We start from the raw sequence: 22,574 nt of genomic DNA on the forward strand, positions 1-22,574 counted from the left end.
CACTGAAGTCCCAAGCAGCCTATGGTCAAGCATTGCATCTTCTTTGCAGGAATTTTCACCCACAAAAACCAATTTGGGTTTTTTTTTTCCTTCTTTTAAAAAAATCTTCATCCTTCTTACCCAGCCAGCTGCATATTTTTATCTGCTAATTCCCGTAAAACTATCTGCTCCTTTGTACTCCAACCTGCACTCCAACTGAGCATCATTAAGTCAGGCACAGTGCTGGCTCTGCACCTGTGATGTCATTAAGGCATCTGGTTCTCCATTTTGCACCCTGGGCCAGGAGAAGTGGCTGCTATTTCTGACTATATGGGCCCCCAACTCTCTCTCTCCTTCTCCATATATACTCTTTGCTTAAACATTGCCATCTTCCTGTCTTTTTTTTTTTTTTTTTTTTTTTTGGTTTTTTGTTTGTTTTTTGTTTTTCAAGACAGGGTTTCTCTGTGTAGCCTTGGCTGTCATGGACTCACTTTGTAGACCAGGCTGGCCTTGAACTCACAGAGATCCACCTGCCTTTGCCTCCCAAGTGCTGGGATTAAAAGCATGCACCACCACACCTGCCTCTTGTCAAATGTCTTAACTCTTTCTAGCATTGTGGAAGGACAGAAGGTTCTCGAAAGGTGCCTCCATGTTTAGCCACTTCCTGCTACTGTGACCCTACATGTAATTCCTGAACTCCAGTATTAAGCTGGCACTGGAGCATTAAAAAGAAAAAGAAAAAAAAACCCACCACACTTGAGTAGGTTTGTTGAGGAGGAACTGTACCGTGAGAAGTGTCCTTGACTTTCCGGATTAATCCTCAGAGGCCTCAATGACTCTTGGGAGGATTAATCTGAAGGGTTTCAGGGAAACTTCTGGGCTTTTGTTCCACTCAGTGGAAACCCTTGAGAAGTTTCACACAGGAGGGGCCGGAGCTAGGACCGCTCTGTCTGGACTTGGAGGCAGTTGTCTATAGAGCACAGACTGACAAAGACCTTCAAAGCACTCCCTTTATTCATCCTGAGCCCTAAGAGTGCTCAACCCAAACAAATACTAAAACAAAGCAAAACAAACAAAACCCTACTCTTGTAAGATTTCTCCAGAGCTGCCCCAGCCTTAAGGAGGAGACACAGTCTTCAGGCCTGTCACCCACTTCCTGTCGCTTGAAAGAGGTTAAGTGGACATCGCTAACCCTATCTCCAGCTGAGAAAACTGTGACTCAGAGTGGCTGGGTGACTTTTGCAGGATCACAGTGGCACACACGGAGGAGTCAGGAAGTGGTGACACCTGGGGAACAATGGCTCTTACCTCCTGCTCCCCTAAACCCGGACTGTTGCCAAGACAGCAGAGTGGCAGAAGTGAGAGCATGTGAGGACAGGGCCGTGCTGGAATCTCAGGAGCTGTGCTCGTGTGTCCAGGAGACCGAGGTGTAGGACGCGGGGCAGAGTGAAGTCTCTGAGAGAGTCTCCGTCCTGGAAACAGCATCATGGAAGGCCAACAGAAAAAGATGGTGGTCTTCCAAGTATCTAAGATGTGTGTAATTAGACACTGGATTTGGTCAGAGGAGTGGGCATTCTCCCTTTAAGTTGTCCAGCGTTCATTAACTGACAGCTACACCGTACCTTCCTGCCTGGGAGTCACCACCAACTCCACTCTCAAGATGCAGATCACACCCGGAGCTGAATTCACCGATGGCTCAGGAATTGGCAATTGGATCTAGAACAAGTGAAGCTCAGCAAAGCAATTAGCTTGGGAACAGGCTGGGCAGGGAGGCACCAGAGCCAGTAGACACCCCCCCCCATCCCCTCCCAGTTACCCTAGAACAAAGATGCTCACTCTGCTGGCTGTGGACTTGGAATGGGGTAACCTGTTTTGGTAACAGCTTTGGTAGAACAGAGAGCCATAAGCTGGACCCTGAGAAAGTTCATTTGAAATCTTATGTACAGGCTGGAGAGATGGGTCAGCCTCTAAGGCACCTTCCCTGCAAGCATGAGGAATTAATTGAGTTCCAATCCCTAGAACCCGGGAGAAAAGCCCGGCACAGTGAGGGATCCTTGCCCGCAGCCCCAGCCAGGGGAAAGGGTAGCAGAGATGGTAGAGTTCCTGAAGCTCGTTAGTCAGCCAGCCCTGCCCAGTCACTGAGTTACAGGGTCAGCGAGAGACCCTGTCTCAAAAGACAACAGTGGAGAGCCATAGAGAAGACACAGCTAACACTGGACTGCACATGCATGTGCACATATGCGCATCAGTATCCTCATGCATGCATGGACATGCCTACACTAGCAAGTGTATATAGCACAAACCAGAGAGAGAGAGAGAGAGAGAGAGAGAGAGAGAGAGAGAGAGAGAGAGAAAAGAAGAAGAAGAAGAAGAAGAAGAAGAAGAAGAAGAAGAAGAAGAAAGTAAATCTTATATACAGTGATCTTCCTCACAAATAATGTACGAAACAATCTTTCTTTTATTTATTTCTTTTTTTTTTTTTATTTTTCTGGTTTTTTGAAACAGGGTCTCTCTGTGTTAGCCTTGGCTATCCTGGACTTGCTTTGTAGACCAGGTTGGCCTCGAACTCACAGCGATCCGCCTGCAGCAACGTGGAAGCAGGCATGGCTGCAGGAGCAGGAGGCAAGAGAGCACAGCTGTTACTACAGGCACAATGCAGAGAGAGTAAACTAGACACAGGGTGAGGCTGTAAACTCTCAAAGTTTGCGTCTAGGGGTGTACTTCCTCCAGCAGGGGTGTACTTCCTCCAGCAGGGCCATACTTCCTAACCCTCTCCAAAAGCACCCCGAGCTGTGGGCCAGGTGTTCAAACGCCTGAGCCGATGGGGGACATTTCTCATTCCCTTCCCTAGGCCCCACTTTTCAGGACCATAGTGTAGAATGGTCATTCATACTTAATGTTGACTTATGGGATTATAATACAGCAGTTAATATTCCTTAACCCGCTATTATATAACTAACAGCCACAGAAACCTGTTAAATTTTTTAAGAACCTTAAAACATTGGGGCTGGGCAGATCTTAACCCCCTAACCTAGCTTGTCTATTCCCCAGCCCAGATCCTCATAAATACTTGAGCATGTTCCATTTTGGGCTGCTTCTCCCCATCATGCCAACCCTCAGAGCAAGCTCCTCCCAGCCACATGCTTTCTGGTCACACTAACCCATGGCGGCATGCTCCTTTCTCCCGCCTTCTTCCTCCTCTCCTGCACCCCTCCCTCTCCCATGATCCTTTTTGCAAACCTCAAAGCCTGTGAACCTTCACTCTGCCAACCTCTTGTCTGCCCAGCCCAGGTGTAGGCATTTTGATTGGCCAATCAGGGATAATTTGGGAGTGAGGCTACACAGCATCACTTGGTGTATGTGAGCATATGCTCGTTCGACAGTAAAGCTCTCAGGGGACAAGCAATGGACACTTGAATACAGACTAGCTCCAGATTAAGCACAACACCATAGCATAATGCAAAATAGATTTAGTAAAAAAAAAAACTTCAAAGGTTTCCATAGTCTTTAACAATCTCAACCCTATTTAAAAGTCCAAACTCTCTTCCAAGACTCAAGGAAATCTCTTAATTGTAACCCCCTATAAAATAAAAAAGCAAATTACGCCCCTCTAACATATAATGGTACAGAATATATATAATTACTCCAAAACGAGTAAATGAGAGCATAACAAAAACAATGTCCTCTCAAAGTAAAACTAAAACCCAGCAGGCCAAGCATCACATCCTGTAGCTCTATATATGGTATCAAAGAGCTTAAAGGGCTCTACGTCCCCAGCTCTGCTGCCCTCAACAGACATATTTTCCTTGGGCTGGTTCCACTCCAATGTAAGCACCTCTTTTGGGCAGCCATATGATGGCTCCGTCTTCTCCAACGTCTTGGGGTTCCCACTGCAACCCAGGCTCCCCTTTCACAGCTTCACACAGAGGCCACTTACAGCCTCTTCCTCCCTTTTAGGGCGGTCACTTGGGGACTCCCCTGCCACTCCATACCTGGTTTCAGTGACTCTCAGAAACCACAGGAACCCAAGGCCCCTTTATGCTTACATCTTTCATGACTCTAGGTCTGACAACACAGGGGAACGACACTGTCGAGTCCCCTTGCTAGCTTGGGGACGACTCCTCCCTCTGTGGAATGACAGTGGCAGCAGCTTCTGTTTGCAGTTGCCTTCTAGGAGCAGAGAACACCTTAAGCCTCTTCCGTCACAGTCAGGAAGCTTACCTGGGTGGAGCTCCGAGGTAGTGTAGAGCAGGCCTCTCCCTAATGGCTCTAATCTCATTAACAAGTACAGCCTCTCTTCCAGCACAAGCTGTAAGCTTCCTAGTGGCCCTTTCAAATCCAACCTTTTCTATTTCCTTCTGTCTCCGTTTTTTACGGTAAGCATTATAAGTAACAACCATCAGCATTTGATGTCTTTAAATTTTTCTCCACTCCACTAAAGAAATCCACCCGTGGCTTCTAATTCAGTCTCAACAAGTTCTTAGGGCAAGTTAAAAAGACAGCCAGACCATTCGCCAAAATAGCACATGAACGGCCTCTAGCCCACTTGTTAAAGTCCTCTTGAGTCTCTGCTCTCAACACCACTGTCATCCGAGGTCCTCCTAGCCCTTTAAGCTCTGCTTGCAGCATTCAACCACTTTCTAGGCCAAAGTTCCAGAGTTTTACACATTCCTCTCAAAGCACCGTGGTCAGGTTCCACTGCTAACCCCACTCCTGGAACTAATTATCAGCCTTCCCCTCCCCCCCTCTCTCTCACACACATACACCACACACACACAGCATACCACACACACACACCACACACACACCACAGCACACACACCACACATGCACACACACCACACACACCACACACACCACACACACCCCACACACACACCCTACACACCAGAGCACACACACCACACACACCACATACACACACACACACACACACACCTCACAGCAACAGAAACAGTATCTTGTTACGCATTCCTGGCTGACCTTGAGCTCTCAGCGATGCTTCAGCTTCTGCATCCTAACTGCTGGGGCTGCAGGTGTGTGTCTCCATATCTGCTGCCTCCTGACTGCTGGGGCTGCAGGTGTGTGCCTCCATATTTGCTGCCTCCTGACTGCTGGGGCTGCAGGTGTGTGCCTCCATATTTGCTGCCTCCTGATTGCTGGGGCTGCAGATGTGTGCCTCCATATCTGCTGCCTCCTGACTGCTGGGGCTGTAGGTGTGTGCCTCCATATCTGCTGCCTCCTGACTGCTGGGGCTGCAGGTGTGTACCTCCATATCTGCTGCCTCCTGACTGCTGGGGCTGCAGGTGTGTGCCTCCATATCTGCTGCCTCCTGACTGCTGGGGCTGTAGGTGTGTGCCTCCATATCTGCTGCCTCCTGACTGCTGGGGCTGCAGGTGTGTGCCTCCATATCTGCTGCCTCCTGACTGCTGGGGCTGCAGGTGTGTGCCTCCATATCTGCTGCCTCCTGACTGCTGGGGCTGCAGGTGTGTGCCTCCATATCTGCTGCCTCCTGACTGCTGGGGCTGCAGGTGTGTGCCTCCATATCTGCTGCCTCCTGACTGCTGGGGCTGCAGGTGTGTACCTCCATATCTGCTGCCTCCTGACTGCTGGGGCTGCAGGTGTGTGCCTCCATATCTGCTGCCTCCTGACTGCTGGGGCTGCAGGTGTGTGCCTCCATATCTGCTGCCTCCTGACTGCTGGGGCTGCAGGTGTGTGCCTCCATATCTGCTGCCTCCTGACTGCTGGGGCTGCAGGTGTGTGCCTCCATATCTGCTGCCTCCTGACTGCTGGGGCTGCAGGTGTGTGCCTCCATATCTGCTGCCTCCTGACTGCTGGGGCTGCAGGTTTGTGCCTCCATATCTGCTGCCTCCTGACTGCTGGGGCTGCAGGTGTGTACCTCCATATCTGCTGCTTGCAAGTTTAAGAGTTTCTAATGCCACACACATCATCACTTAAGAAGCAGAGGAAGGAGACAGCTAAAAGTCTGGAGCTTGGGTGGGGTACAAAGCAAGGCCCCATTTAATACATATATGTGTGTGTGAATATATATTAGACATAAAATATTATATATAATTAGGTAACTATATATTTAAATGTTGTACATGATCTTCAGAGTGATGTCAGTCTTGTGAAGGATAATGATGTGAAAGCTTGCAAAGGGCTTTTGTCTCTGACATGTGGGCAGCCAGGTTCAGACGCCCCCTCTTAAGAACACCTACAAAGGGGCTTGGCTGTATGTCAGCTGTAAGCTCTTCCCCAGCACACATGAGAATAAAGCAATGAAAGAGCAGCTGTCACAGCACAGGAGTGCACAGGAGCACTGCTGTTTGGCAGCACAGGAACACATCCAGGCAGCCAGGAGTGAAGGAAACACAGCTAAGGCACACAGTCCCAAAGGAGAGCCTGGAGTTCGTGGGAAGGTAATTTTAAAATTTAAACATTTATATGAAAAGGCAAAAGCCCAAGACATAAAAACTTCATCTATCTATCTATCTATCATATATATATATATATATGTATATATATATATTTTTTTATTTTATTTTTTTCTTTTTGAAACAAGGTTTCTCATGTAGCCCTGGCTGTCCTGGAACTAGCTCTGCAGTCCAGGCTGGCCTCAAACTCAGCAATCTGCCTGCCTCTGTCTCCTGGCTTAAAAACTGTTTCTTAACATTGTCAAATATGAAGGCTTATTCTGGTCTTATCTTGAGCATAGACAAATAGCCCCACAGAATAAAGCAAAGAACCCCCACACAAAGTACAGACATTTGGTTTTCAACAACGGTGCCAGGACAATGTAATACAAAACGATGTTCTTTTCAATAAATACTGTGGAGTCAATGGTACATAAAGCTGTGAAAAAGATAGCCTGTGGTCCCAACTCACACAATGCATAAAAATCAGTTTCAGGTAGATCTTAGGCATAACGGTGAAGAGTGGAGATAAGCCTTCCAGGACAAGAGTACCTTCAACGCCTGAGGAGACAGCTCAGGGGTTAAGAGCACTGGTTGCTCTTGCAGAGGACATGAGTTCAATTCCCAGAACCCACATGGCAGCCCACAGCCATCTGTAACTCCAGTCCCTGGTGACCTAAGGCCTCTTATGACCTCTTCATGTTTCAAGCATGCGCAGCATGTGATATGCATGTGTAAGTGCAGACAAAACCATCACAGATATAAAATTAAACTATATATATATATAAAACCTGAGTCAGTTGAACCAGACTTCTTTAAAAGCAAAATGTTAATTCATTACAAGAAACTACCAAATAAACATAAACACAAGCCATGGGTGGAGAGAAGACGCACTTGACTGGGAAGACTCTCCATTGGTCTGCCAGAGGGTTGCAGGTATCTCGTTGCTAAAAGAAAATCCAGCACAGAAGAGGGCCTCTAAATGTCAAAGACACTGATGGACAACCAGGCATGAGGGATGACACGGAGGACGGAAGAGGCTTGAGCATTCTCTCCTTCACTGAGGTAGGATGTGAATGAGGAAGTGGCTCAGAAGCCTGGGGACCAAGTCAAATGCTTCCGGGTCAACAACCAACCACATTCCTGGGTACAGAGCCAACAGGAATATTTTCCTTGTAATTTCTCTTTGTATCAGTTTTTGGTTTGGGTTCCTGAATTTGTTGCCACATAGTGTACTCTGTATCTGTTTGTAACTGCTAGATTGTCATCTGTTTTATACCTTTAGCCTTCTAGAATACTGTTGAGCTTGCTGCCTCTCGCGTTAGCACGAAACCTGGCTTGACCCAGGGAATGCTGACCCCTCCTCCTTTTCTGGTTACTCTGTATTTTTGGACAATCCAGCTCCCCTCTAGCCAGCTGCAGCCTGCCTACCTTGTGTTGACACCCCACCATTCCCTCCTCCCCTCCCCCCACCTCCGGCCATCAGGGGCTGAGGCCCCAGCCTGTCACTAAGGCTCATGTCTCACTGTAAATAGTAGGGGGCTCCTTGTATTTATGTCTGGCTGTGGGGCAGAATTCAGCAAAGTGACCTGGACTCTTAGTGGGCCGAACTGCTGTTTCCTAGCTTTTTCCATTTTGTTGTAGACAAGTTATCACAAGGATCCAAGCCTTGTGAGAGTCAGAACTGAATTCTCTCTCTCCCTCCCTCCCCTCCCTTCCCTCTCCCTCCCTCCCTCCCTTCCCTTCCCTACCATCTCTCTTCCTTCCCCTCCCCTCCCTTCCCTCTCCCTCTCTCTCTCCCTACCACTCCTTCCCCTCCTTTCTCCCTTCCTCCTTCCCTCCCTCCCTCCCTCTGTTCCTTCCTTCCTTCCTTTCTTCTTTCCTCCCTCCCTCCTTCCCTTCTTTCTTTTGAAACAATGTGCTACTGCTTTGCCCAAGCTGGTCTTGAATTCACTACATAGTCTAGACTGGTCTTGAACCAGTCATCCCCTGTGACAAGAAGCCATTTCTGCTGCTGCTCTCCCTCCAGAACCTCTTTTCAGTTGTTCTCAGCACCCTTTCCCCTGATTACCTTGGACCCAGATAATAGAAAGAAGCTAAAAATAGCTTAAGCCATAAGGAGCCTGAGTCACAGGCCGAGTCCAAAGGTGCAATGATTTCAGGGCTGGTTAACTCAGAGGTTCAACCGTGTCCTGAAGGCCTCGCACCCTTCCAGCTTTCCACTCTGCCAACCATTTTTCTAACATGGAAAAGATGGCTTCCTGCTGTACTTAAGGATCCAGCTGCTGGTGGGAGACGTGGTACAATGTGCAATGGTCGGATTAGGAAAGTTTACCTGTTCATCACCTGAAAGCATTTCATTGTGCTGGGATCATTCAAACTCCTCTCTGCTTGCTTTTATTATTGTTTGTTTGTTTGTTTGTTTGTTTTATCTTTGCTCATTTATCTATTTATTATTTATTTATTTTGGTTATATGTAACCTATGCTTGCCTGGAATTCACTGTGTAGAACAGGTCAGCCTCAAACTCTCAGAAAGCTGCCTCTCTCTGCCTCTGGAATGAGTGCACCACTAACCCAGGAAGCTGGCAATTTTTTAAAATTAAAAAAAAATTTATTTTTGTTTATTTTGTTTTTTTTCAAGAAAGGGTTTCTCTGTGTAATTGCAATGGCTGTCCTCAACTTACTTTGTAGACCAGGTTGGCTTTGAACTCACAGAGATCCACCCGCCTTTGCCTCCCAAGTACTGGGATTAAAGGCGTGGGCCACCACCGCCAGCCTCATGTATCTTAAGCTGGCTTTGAACTCACTGTGTAACTGAGCATAACTTTGAACTCCCAACCCTCCTGCTTCCATCTCCCAGTTGCTGGGACTATAGGTGTGCACCACCATGCCATGATGAGTTTGAGTACTTTTTGAAGGGAGAAGAAAGCTTTTCTGGTAGCCTCTGTTGCCCTCATCACCCATCCATGGACTGGCATCTGTCCACTGTGCGCCCCTACCCTGGGAAGAGAAGGGAAACCCCAAGCATGGCTTGAACAAAGATCAGTCTGACCCCTGGACCAGGCAGGAAGGACCTTAACAAAACACACAGACAACCCGATTCCTGGAGATCTGCAAACTGCACATCAGGAAGCACGGCTGAGGGTGAGCAGCTGGTGGGTCTGCTGCAGGCTGGTTTCATGCCCTAGGACTTTGCCGAGTGTGACATCATCCTCCCTGTAAAGCCCCTGGAAGCTGGGACCAGGCGGTGATCATCTCGGTATCTCGTTCACAGACTGGCGCATGGTCAGCATTTGATAAATGTCGACCCAGTGATCAGGGAGCAGGAGGAGGAAAGCGATGGGGAAGAATGGCCTGTTAGTGTGGGAGTTCAGAGGTTACAATCACGGAAGAGCATTGCATCATTTCATGGCAGTCTTTCGCACACTGCGGAAGGGGTAGTTATGGCTGCCTGGTCAAAAAGCTAAGGTTGGTGAAGCTGGGCCTTCAGAAGCCATCCCGGTCTGAGGAAGTGAGGTGGCAAGTGCTCTCTGCAGGAGCTTCATTTGGAATTTCCATTCTTGCATTTCCTGGAATTGGAATAACCTGGGCTGGAGATGTAGTTCAAATGGGAGAACTGGTCTACCATCCCTGGTTAGACTCCCCAGCACTCTACAGACCAGGCATGGTGGGGCACTCCTGTAATCGCAGCACTCTGGAGGTAGAGACAAAAGGCTCAGAAGTTCAAAATCATCTTTGGCTACATAGCAAGTTCAAGTTTAGCTGTCCCCGCACAGCTAATTTGGGCTACAGGAGACCCCCCACATGTGATCACACAAGTTCATGTATGTCTGTGTATGGTATGATTACATATATGACGATGTCTCAGTGTGAGAGATGATAGATAGATAATACATATATGATAAAGAGATAGATAATAGATAAATAATAGATAGATAGATAGATAGATAGATAGATAGATAGATAGATATCATTTAGACCTCTGTGGTGAGCAAGGAGACATGGTGGATTTAAAATATATTTGCAAGTTCTTTTATGTTTTTTCATTATGAGTTAGGGTATATTCCTGCTTGAATCTGGGCCTTAGTGGTTTGCTGGCCTGTCTCAGTGACTGATTGACCAGTAGAATAAAAGGGGAAATTACGCTATGCATTCTAATATAATATAAACGACAGTGCAGCTGTCACCTGCTCTCTTGGGGTCTTGGTCTTTGGAGCTCTGAGCTACCATACAAGAAGTCAAAGAGACCTAAGATCGGAGGAAGTTCAGCCTCACTGTGGTCCAGGTGTAGTGTTCTTACAAAATTGCCACCAACAGTTGCCAACAACCACCAGACACAAGTGACAATGCCTCCAGATGACTGAATTGTCCCCAGCTTCCATCTTTTCCCAGTTGAGCCTCCAGATCTGGAAGCCAAGTCAGATAATCCCCACGTAGGCTTAGCCACATTCTCACAGATGTTGGGAGTGTGAAACCAGGGTCATCTTGTACTGCCAGGTCGGACCCAGCACAATAGATCTGTTGACCAGTTGCTACCGTGGCATTCATCAGAGAAATCCATTCTTAGGGGGAAACACGTCCTCCTGGTTGTTTAAATGGCTATTTTAAACAGTGTATTTAATCACTTTTATTGACGTACATAGTCAATGATGTCAATCTTGGCGAGTTTCGAAAGGCTGGCAATAGAAAAGATCTGCCTGGCTTTTCACCTCCAGCACAAACACCATTGCATGAATGCTGCGTGCCCTGTAAGCTTTAGGATAAGGCAGTTGTACACTGAACTCAGTGTTCCAGGAAGCCTTTCAAGACACATTTGCTTTTATATGTGTGTCTTTCAGGTTGGCCAATTTATACAACCAAACAAAAATTGGCATCTTTAAAATCAAACAAATTTGAGTTTAACACAAGAGCATCAAGCAAGACAAGAGTTTGCATTTTATAATAGCAAAAGTGTCATCACAGTGAGGAATCTGAAGCTATGAATAAGTTTGGAGAATAATATATAAAATATTACTATATATTGCTATGTATAGTATATATAGCAAAAACACAATGAAAAGAGCTAGTAAAGCAGAATAAAAACACATATGATAAAAAAAAACCTCAGGAAATAAAAATGTTTAACTATTTGGTATGGCTATGAACGCAGAGAAAAAGCTGAGCATGGTGGCACATGCCTGTAATCCCAGCACTCTAGGAGGCAGAGGCAGGAGGATCTCTGTGAGGCTAGCCTAGTCTACAAAGTGAGTCCAGGACAGCCAAGGCTACACAGAGAAACCCTGTCATGAAAACCAAAATAAGACCCAAAAAAGAAAAAGAAAAAGAAAGAAAGAAAAGCAGAGAAAAATAGGAATATTGGCCATCAAAATAGCATAATAAACATAATAAATAAAATAGGTCCTGCTGAGTGTGGGTTGCACGTCTATAATCTCAGCTGCTTAAGATGTTAAAGCAGGAAGATTGTGAGTTCAAAGCCAGCTTGGGCTCCATATGAGATACGGTTTCAAAATGTAGGTGTGCACACATGTACACACACCGCCACTAGAAAACCATTTGACTAGACATATTCAGAGGTTGAAATGTTGCATCAGACAACATGTCTTCTTTACAGTATTTGTTCAATAATGAGAGAAGTGTGACTTCACTGACTCTCCAATGGTGGTGCTAGCACAGCTAAGAGGCTCGGTCAGCAGGGCTGGCAAGGTGCCCAGTAGGTAGAGGTGTAGGCAGTGATGAACTGCGTGTCTGTGATTCCAGAACTCCTACTGTGAGATGAGAGGTAGACAGGAGAATCGTTCAGAAGCTCAAAGGCCAGTGTGACTGTCCTGGTTGGGTTTTGTCAGCTTAATATAAACCTACACATATCTGGGAAGAGGGAATTCATTGAGAAAATGTCTGCGTAAGATTGACCTATAAGCAAACATGGTGTTTATTAGTGACTGATGTAGAAGAGCCCAGCCACTGTGGACAGTGCCAGGCAGGGCGGGTGGTCCTGGGGCGTATAAGAAAGCAGGCCGAGCAAGCCACTAGGGCAAGTCAGGAAGCAGCACTCCTCCCCGGCCTCTCTGCCCCAGTTCCTGCCTCCAGATTCTTGACTTACATTTCAGCCCTGACTTCCCTCAGTGATGGAGCAAGACCTGAGCGCTGTACGCTGAAATAAACCCCTTCCTTCCCAAGTTGCTTTTGGTCACAGTGTTTTATCCCAGCAATAGAAACAACGAGAAAGACCCTGCCTCAAAGACAAGGAGAAAACCAACGCTCAAAAGTTATCCCCTGAGCTGGGTGTGGTGGCGTACATTTTTAATCCCAGCACTCTAGGAGGCAGGGAGGCAGGGGGATCTCTGCGAGTTCGAGGCCAGCCTGGTTTATAAAAGGAGTCCAGGAGAGCCAAGGCTAACACAGAGAGACCCTGTCTCGAAAAACCAAAAAAATAAAATAAAAATAAAAATAAAAGTTGTCCGCTGACCTCTACTACTTGTATGCCATGGCACACAGTCACCCACATTTCAACACACACACACACATACACACACACACACACACACACACACACACACACACACACACACAAATAAAAATTGGAAAGCCTCTAACAGCATTCCATAGAACTAAGAAATTACTTTTACTATAGAAAATTTAAGTTCTCCATTATTCGTGTTCAACAAAGCAGCTAGAAAGTACAGGAGATCTGCACAGTGATGGTAATGTACGCATGTGGGGTCCTTCATATATATGCATAGCAGTGTCTGAGCCTGAAATCCCAGTTCTTTGGCCAGAGGGACAGGAAGAGTTTGAGGACTATGCTATGTAGTCTCAGAAAAGCCCAGAATCTCTGGGAATAGTCAAGTTAGTGCTCAGAAAGATATCCGAAGACCTCCATATTGAAAAATAATATCAAATGTCTACTTGTGAAAAAAAAAAGAATAAAATTGGGACAGATAGATGGGAGAGAAAGTCTGAGTAAAGACACATGCTTAACTTCTTACATTAGACCCCCAGGAAAAGAGTAAAACAAAATATAGAAGTATTAGTTAATTAATCAATAAAAACTTAAAAAGGTTTAATTACACATTTTAAGAAATGAAATTGAAAGGCTCATAGCTAGCTGTTTGCTTAATGTTTTGTATATAAATGACAATGGAGTTCCTAGAGAATAGAAATTGTCCAAAGTCAGAACAGAAAGGAAGTCTAAACAGACTAATGAACATGGAGGAATTTGGAAATGTTATTAATAAACTGTTCCCAAAGAGCCCCTAACTCCTTAGACTAATTCAGTGAGACTTTTAAAGGGCAGGTTGTTTCAATGCTATTTAAACTATTTCCAAACAAAGGATACAAAGGAACCCCAGTGTTATAATGAGATTAAGACACAAGGAGAGGGCTAGGGCTCAGGAGTGCCCATCTGTCACGTCTGTCACGAGTGAGGCCTGATATTCAACCTCAGTACTGAAGGAGGGGGGGGGAGGAGGAGGAGGATGTGGTGGAGGGGGAGGAGGAGGTAGAGGAGAGAGTGGAGGGGAGGAGGAGGAGAAGAAGGAGGAAGAGGAGGAGGAGGGGGAGGAGGAGGTAGAGGAGAGAGTGGAGGGGGAGGAGGAGGGGGAGGAGGAGGGGGAGGAGGAGGGGGAGGAGGAGGGGGAGGAGGGGGAGGGGGAGGAAGAGGCAGGAGAGTTGGGGGAGGAAAGGGAAGAGGAAGAAGGAGGAGGAGAAGGAGAACCAGTGTTAGGGTTTTTATTGCTGTGGTAAAACAGCATAGTCAAAAGCAACGGGAGGAGGAAGGGATTTGGTTCAGCTGGTCACAATCCATCACTGAGAGAAGTCAGGACTCAAGGCAGGAACTAAAGAAGCCATGGAGGAGTGCTGCTAACCTGCTAACTGGCTTGCTCCTCAGCTTGCTTGGCCTGCTTCCCCATACAACTCAGGCCCTCCTGCCTAGGGGGGACGGCACTACCTACAGAGAGGTGGGCCTTCCTACAGCAATCACCACTCAAGAAAATGCCCACAGCCTTGCCTACAGGTTATTCTTACAGAGGCATTTTCCCAATTAAGATTCCTCTTTTCATATGACTCTAGCTTGCATCAAGTTGAAAAACAAAAAAGAACAAAAAAAGCTAACTGAAAACTCCAATAAAAAGGAAACAAAAATATATGTAAAACGCAGCCCAATCTCATCTATGAATATTGTTGTAAAATTCAGAATAAAAAGCCCCACTAAAGTCAGGAAACAAATAAAAACATGTATTATTGCCTTTATTATCTACTAACATGTTAGAAATATGAAACAGCATAATTAAACTAGAGGGGAAAATTAGAGGTATAAAACTAGAAAGTAGGAGGTAGACTTGTTATTTTTGTGGGTGGTATTGTTTACCTAAAAAAAAAACAAAACAAAACAGGAGACTCAAACGAAAATCTATTATGATAGGAAAGTTTACCTAAGAAGCTGGCAACAGAGCCAGCATTAGGAAATTAATAGTCTAATTATGCAGAAATAATTACCAAATAAAATATGACAGAAGGAAAAGCACAAGAAGAAATAATGAATTATCCCTAACAGACTGGGAAGGAAGTCCTGTAAGGCTGGCTATGCAGAGGAAATGTAACCAGTGGGTGGACGTGTCACGTCCTTAGATAGGAACAAAGCACATCACCAAGAGGGCAGTTCCTGGGTTAATGAAAAGAATCAGCCTGAAAGTTGAGAATTACTTTAATGTTGCCCAGTGTGGAAACTGGAGCCCTAAAAAGAGCGGGGTGTGGCCACATGCTCCATGTTTTCATACAGCTGTCCTAGAGGCAGAGCAACAGGACAGAGCCGCGACTTGGAAGAGGGGTGCAAATCTGACTTCCGAGAAGAGTGGTGGTCAGGCAGCCAAAGGGGGAGAACAATTTCCTTTTCCTTTTTTCTTTCTTTCTTTCTTTCTTTCTTTCTTTCTTTCTTTCCTTCCTTCCTTCCTTTCTCTCTTTCTTTCCTTCCTTCTTTCTTCTCTTTCTTTCTTTTCTTCCTTTCTCTCTTTATTTCTTTTCTATCTTCTTTTCTTTCTTCCCTCCCTATCTTTGGTTTTTTGAGACAGGGTTTCTCTGCGTAGCCTTGACGGTCCTGGACTCAGTTTGTAGACCAGGTTGACATGGACCTCGAACTCACAGAGCTCTGCCTGCCTCTGCCTACGAGACTGCTGGGATTATAGGTGGGCACCACTAAGCAAATTTCCTTTTCTGAGTGTTAGGACTTACAAGTGTGCTCAACCACATCCATATATAGTCTCACTGTGTAGTTCTGACTGGCCAGGGACTTGCTAGATGGAGCAGGCTGGCCTCGAACTCATAGAGATCCTCCTTGTTCTGCTCTGGAGTGCTGGGATTAAAAACGTGTGCCACCATGTGTAGGCGCTCTTTAAAACAAACAAACAAACAAAGAAAAAAACTCTTATTTTATTTAGGGTTTCTTTCTTTCTTTTTTTTTCTCTTTTTCTTTTTCTTTCTCTTGTTCCTCTCTCTCTCTCTCTCTCTCTCTCTCTCTCTCTCTCTCTCTCTCTCTCTCTCTCTCTTTTGGTTTTGGTTTTGGTTTGTCTTTCCAGACAGAACTTCTCTGTGTAGCCGTGGCTATCCCAGACTTGCTTTGTAGACAGGACTGGCCCCCAACTCACAGAAATCTATCTGCCTGCCTCTGCATCCCCAAGTGCTGAGATTACAGGCATATACCAGCACACATTATTTGGGTTTTCTTTCTTTCTTTCTTTCTTTCTTTCTTTCTTTCGCTCTTTCTTTCATTCTTTTTTCAGGTATATAAACTATTAACAGCAAAGGCCCAAAGACTTGCTTCTTCTTGGACACACCCACAGCACAGCCCCGGCAGCCAGTGGTCTTGGTGTGCTGACCTCAGAACATGAAGGCCCCAAAAGTGACACAGACCCCTGTGGGCTCTGATCTCCTTCAGTTGCTCCAGGTCCTCACGCAGCCCTGACCGTTGGCCGGAACCTGGCTGTACTTTCCATCCTTCACGTTCTTCCGTCTGTTCAGGAACCAGTCTGGGATCTTGTACTGTCATGGATTCTGCATAACAGTGATCGCACACTCCACCTCACCCTCCGTGAGTCCTCCAGCCCTCTTGGTGAGGTCAGTGTCTGCTTTCCTCAACACCACGAGAGCGTATCTCCTCCTCGCACCCTTAATGGCAGTGATGGCAAAGGCTATTTTCCTCCGCCCATTGATGTTGGTGTTGAGTACTCACAAAATGTGCTGTCACTTCTCGGGGATCACTAGAGACGTGGCAGTGGCACAAGCAGTGGCGTGTAGGCATCCTGTGGAAGTATTGGGGGTTTCTTAATGCTTCTACTGTGAAGAGAATGTAATCTTGCCTTAGTCTGGGCCCAAGGTGAAAACAGTCTTGGGATGCCACCCCACTGAGACTTGTTCTCCTTAATCTCCTTTCCCGCCTATTTAGGGTAGTTGGGGTCTAAGGGAGGTACATGCCTTTAATAAATTCCTAATAAAGTAGAATTGTTAAGGAATTGGAGCCAACACTCTAATTCCCTTCTACCCCTGCCCCCATCCCCAGGTAGGAGAGAAAGAAGGTTAGTGGGGAGTTGGGGGCGAGATAGACCTCTTCAGACTTAGTTCCATCTGGTTAGGGTCTTCCCGTTCTTTGGGGGGCAATACCAGTCTCATCTGTCGGCATATCCAGCAGCAACCTCCTTGTCAGTCTCCCAAAGCATCCTCAAAGGGTCTGTCTCTCCCACAGTGTCCTCTCTGGAGCCTCTCTTGGCTCTTACATATTCCCTCTCCAGAGTCCTCAGAATTAAACTATCTGGAGCTGTCAACGAGCCCCTCTCAGAGCCTGCATGAAGTAAGTAGTTTGCCACTGTAGAAATCTGAATCAGCCCCGTGTATCCCACAAACAAAGACATGTTTACATAATATAACTGAGTTTTAAAAGACACCGAAACTTTCCCCCACAACCATTGCTAGCAAAGAGGAAACTTTGGATGAGACTGGTAGGCTTCCAGTCAGAAGAGTCCCACTTCTTCCAGGAACGGGTGGCGGTTTTTGTACGCCCACCATTGTTAAAGCCTGGCTGCGGGTAGCCCGCCCAGGGTGCAGCTTCAGCACGGAAGACAAATTCGTATGGATTCTGAGTGCAGAGCAGAAGATGAATTATGGGGTGCGAGCGTGGCAGCAGGGGCCTCCCTCGGGCAGCATACTCCCCCTGCGGCATAGGGTAGGTAAGCTGCTGCAGGATGCTCCGAGCACCTTCCACTGACACTGGCAAATGCCACACCTAGGTGATGCTTACTCTGATTTTGTAGTTACAGGGAATGTGATTTTTTTTCCTGCTTTCAGCAACTTTTCTTTATTCGTCTGTTCCTTCATCCAGCCAACAGAGTTTACTAAGTACTGTGCACTGAGCTACATGCTAATGAAGGAGGAGGAGGAGGAGGAGGAGAAGGTGGTGGTGGTGGTGATGGTGGTGATGGTGGTGGTGATGGTGGTGGTGGTGGTGGTGGTGATGGTGGTGATGGTGGTGGTGATGGTGGTGGTGGTGGTGATGGTGGTGGTGGTGGTGGTGGTGGTGGTGGTGGTGGTGGTGGTGGTGGTGATGGTGGTGGTGGTGGTGGTGGTGGTGGTGGTGATGGTGGTGGTGATGGTGGTGATGGTGGTGGTGGTGGTGATGGTGGTGATGGTGGTGGTGATGGTGGTGATGGTGGTGGTGGTGGTGGTGATGGTGGTGGTGGTGGTGGTGGTGGTGGTGGTGATGGTGGTGGTGATGGTGGTGATGGTGGTGGTGATGGTGGTGGTGATGGTGGTGGTGGTGGTGATGGTGATGGTGGTGGTGGTGGTGATGGTGGTGGTGATGGTGGTGGTGGTGGTGGTGGTGGTGGTGGTGGTGGTGGTGGTGATGGTGGTGGTGATGGTGATGGTGGTGGTGATGGTGGTGATGGTGGTGATGGTGGTGGTGGTGGTGGTGGTGGTGGTGAAATACTAGAAACAAATACAGAGAAAACAATGTCCATCCCAGAAAAGTGGAAATAACAGAAGAACAGGGCGTGGTGGCGCACGCCTTTAATCCCAGCACTTGGGAGGCAGAGGCAGGCGGATCTCTGTGAGTTCAAGGCCATCCTGGTCTACAAAGAGAATCCAGAACAACCAGAGTTGTTACACAGAGAAACCCTGACTGTTTAAAAAAAAAAAAGCGAGAGAACAACACACAAACAAGGTTACCCTGGGGGCTGTGGTTAAGCTTCCCTTGCAATTTCCCTGTCATTTGACAATCTGATACCCCAGTCAGGACGGAGCGAGCCACCATTGTCATTTCACATTTTAAGGCTCTCAGCTACGTTCTGAAATGGCTTTCGGAAGCTCTGTGTCCGTTCGCATCAATCCTAGTGTCACTGCAGTTGGCGAACATGACCCTGACTTTCCTCTAATTTGTTAATTTCATTTGCCAGCAACCGGCATTTCCTTGTTGTTGCACACAAGCTCAAGTCTCTGAACTCAGAAAAGCAGAACATTCTTTGTCCCTCTCTTTATTAGCAAAGGACTGGTTTGTCCTTTCTCTGAAGAGAGCAAGTGCTGCCTTACGTGCGTGCGTGCGTGGGGTTGGGCCTGGCACTCCTATTTACTTAAGTGAACATAGCTTGAATTCCAGTCTTTCCAACAACAGTTGGGCCTTTAGTGATTGGAAGCTTTGGAGGATGCTTGTGGAGAGATTAAGGATCAAGAGGGGGCTGAGGTATTGCTGGGAGGTAGAACAGATGCCTGGCGCACAGAAAGCACTGGTTCATTCCCAGCATCCCCTGCTCCTCCCACGGGGGCGGGGAGGGGGCGCGAGGAACTGGAGAAGAAAGGCTCACACCTGGGCTCACCCCTGAAACCTGGGCTGTCTTGAGCCACGGAACGCTGAGTAGCCCGAGGATCTTGCTCCAGAAGGTTTAGGCTTGTGAAGGAGGAGAGAGAAGAGAGGGGAGAGAAGGGAGGGGAGAGGGGAGAAGACCTGTTAGGACTTACTAGGACCACGGTAAACAGGCTAGTGGAGGTCACGGAGACACAGAACACATGTGGCTCTTGGTTTTGTTTTTGCTCTTTTCTAGACAGAGTCTCTCTGCCTTGGCTGTCCTGGGCTCGCTTTGTAGACCAGGCTGGCCTCCAACTCAACAGTGATCTGCCTGCCTCTGCCTCCCGAGTGTTGGGATTAAAGTCGTGCGCCACCACGCCTGGCTAACACATCTGGTTTTTAATAAGTGCTGTGAGACTCCTGGGACAATTCTGGTGGGAGATGAAGGGGGCGGATCTGCTGGACTCATGGCCATTTAATTACTCATTTAAGCAGCTTTTGTTATTGTTGTTGTGGTGGTGGTTGTTTTTAATAGTTGGGGGGGAGCGAAATCTGAATTCCTGAAGATTTGCTTCCCATGGAAAGGACCTGAAGAGCCAGTATGTTCCCTCACCTCGTATTACATCTGGGATAAAACATGGAATTGTGGTTGTAGAGAGTGGTTCCGTTGAGTCCTGCAGTTTACCTATCTTTAACTCCCTTGCCATCCACAGCAGCTCTGAGGTGTTGGTGCCTGGGGAGGAATGCCTCCGACATACCTTAGTGTGGCCACTGAAACATGGACCTTCCTGGCCTCAGAAATGACCAGTTCTCTCTCTGCCATGCACCTGGACAGGGCTGAATGTGACTGTCCTGGGGCCCCTTTGTAGCATAGTTGGCCCGCCTAATGGCCTGAGGCCACTGGGTGGGACAGATCTGGTCAGGAGGGACTCTCTCTGAGGGATACATCATTTTTGGTCTCTCAGAACCATAACTGGTGGTGACAGTGGCCAAACAGATGAGACAGGAAGTAAGAGGGTCCCCAAGAAGACTCCCTGACCCATGTGTCAGAGGACCACTTCAGGGGACAGCTGCTTCCACTGGGTTCCCACCAGAATTCCTTGGGTGGTAGTCAGGGGTGTGTGTGTGTGTGTGTGTGTGTGTGTGTGTGTGTGTGTGTGTGTGTGTGTGTGTGTGTTTGATATCAAGCTTTCTCTCTGAGTCTCTGTCCCTAACTCCGACAATGTTTATTCTTTGAATGAATGTAAGTTTGGAGCAGGCTGGTCACTGGCCACCTGTGACTCCAGAATGCTTGCTGGGACACTGAACATAATATACAGCTACCTTGTCCCAAAGCCTAGCGGGGGAGAGGGGCCAGGAGAGGCCCTATTTTCTGGCCAAAAGAACACATAGAAACAGACCGGGCCATCCTTCCTTCAGCCGGCCCGGCATTCTTTTCAGAACCTGAGTACTGATAGGATTGAGAGAGCATTCTGCTCCCTAACTCAGGCGGAAGCCCGAGGTCCCGCCCAGCACTGGTTCCTTTTCTGCTGAGGAAGCCTTCTGAGGAAGCCGAGAACACTCTTCAGACATTTTGATGCTCACTAATGATTTGATCTCCCTTTGGCTCCACTAACAGCTGCTGCCAGACGTGCAATGCTGGTGGCTTAGAAACTCCCTGGGCAGGAGGGCCTGAGTTGTGTAAGAAAGTGGGCCAAGGGGCTGGAGAGATGGCTCAGTGGATAAGAGCACTGCCCTCTTCCACAGGACCCGGGTTCAATTCCCAGCACCCACATGGCAGCTCACAACTGTCTGTAACTCCAAGATCTGACACCTTCACACCAACACACATAAATTAAAATTAAATAAAATTAAAAAAAGAAAGAAAGAAAGAAAGAAAGAAAGAAAGAAAGAAGGCCGAGCAAGCCATGAGGAGCAAGCCAGTTCTTCAGGCACCTTGTCTAGAACTCTCTGCAAGGGAGGGAGGACTTTCATTCCTGTGTAGGGATGAATGCGCATGCGTGCCCGCTCTTTACCTGTGCCTGCATCTGTCTGAATCATATTGAGTAGATGCTGTGGGGGCTGGGTGAGAGCACAGCCTTACTGAGGAGAGAATTCTATGGGGGGTGTTTTGGCAAGGAAGGGATGAAAACAAATGTGGGGGTGGGGTGGGGGGATGAAGAAGACCTTGCGCCAACATGAATGACTTTTTACAAACAAGATGATTTGCAGGAGTTTGATTTTTATTTCTAATGAGAAACACAGTCCTAGGTGATGTCTCTCCATCACTTGAACTACTCTAGTCACTGTGTGTCCCCTCTCTCCCCTCTGTAAGCAGGACACTAAGGGGAGGGGACATTTCACACTAGGACCCACTAAAGAAATGCGTGTGTCACCTTACAGTCCTGAGGGCTGCGATTCAGGGACCAGGAACGGTGAAGGGAGACTGCCACCTATGGGCCAGGTTCCAGGGAAGTCCCCACGTGGGTTCCAGGAGACACAGAAGACCTTCCAGGAATGGTTAGTTTGGCGCTCTTTTCCGCCTGTAGACATAGAGCAAAGCAAACAAACAGAAGACACACACACACACACACACACACACACACACACACACACACACCCCAAAACAAAAACAAAAACAAAAACAACAAAACAAAAAACTCTTAACCCATGATTTTGACAAACGATCATTTTCTTTCTGATTTGCAAAAGTAGCTTTCCCACAAGCAGGCTGTCTTTTCTATCATCCTTTAAGCTAAGCACTGTATGCGCCTCTGGACCCACCATCCAAATTCAACAGATGTGTGGCCTCGGGTGGCTCGGTGGGTAGGGCGCTTGCCTGGATGCTCAGAGCTGACACTTGAGTTGAATCCCCAGGACTGAAAAACAAACGAGAAGAGTGGAGCAGATGTTCGCAGCTGTTGGCTGGGAGGTGCCCCCTGTGAACCCTGATCCGGCACCTCAAGTTTTATGGCTGCTGTGGAAATGAATCAGTGTAATGAATCAGAGACAAACATCACCTTGTGGCGCCATCCCGACAGAAAAGTAGCGGCAGAAATAATGATCGGACAAATAATGGAACTCGTGACAGTGGAGCACTAGGGTGCGAGTGAGGGTGGTGGAAGCTGCGAGTGGGAAAAGGAAGTGAAGCGTCCTAAAAGTAGAGAGGCGCATCACGTACAGCAGACGCAGTGAGCTGGGAACTAGACTGTGCGACGAGACCAGCTCTGCTCCCAACGGGAAAAAGAAAAGTCACGGAGTGGGTCCAATGGGGCCCTTCCCTCGCCCTGTGTTATTTGGGATCAGTGTGTTTGTGTGTAGCACACGCCACTATCCCCACTGTCTTCCATTATGAGGTCAGATCTGGCTCCAC

General features: G+C 47.4%; 1 long non-coding RNA gene and 1 pseudogene across 2 annotated transcripts; both read right to left on the reverse strand.

Moving 5' to 3' along the window:
* Positions 1-15,954: 15,954 nt before the first annotated feature.
* LOC311593286 (small ribosomal subunit protein uS13-like) lies at positions 15,955-17,605 on the reverse strand (annotated as a pseudogene). Its single transcript has 2 exons — positions 17,449-17,605; positions 15,955-16,691 (listed from the first exon to the last, which is right to left on the reverse strand). The product of its transcript is annotated as a small ribosomal subunit protein uS13-like (transcript).
* Positions 17,606-19,252: 1,647 nt separating this feature from the next.
* Positions 19,253-22,125, reverse strand: LOC311594637. Its single transcript, XR_014778161.1, has 3 exons — positions 21,986-22,125; positions 21,598-21,744; positions 19,253-19,324 (listed from the first exon to the last, which is right to left on the reverse strand). It is a non-coding gene; the product is annotated as an uncharacterized lncRNA (long non-coding RNA).
* Positions 22,126-22,574: the final 449 nt, after the last annotated feature.

The sequence above is a fragment of the Acomys minous genome (genome assembly GCF_964271855.1).
Source record: "Acomys minous genome assembly, chromosome: 3".
NCBI classification, from domain to species: Eukaryota; Metazoa; Chordata; class Mammalia; order Rodentia; family Muridae; genus Acomys; species Acomys minous.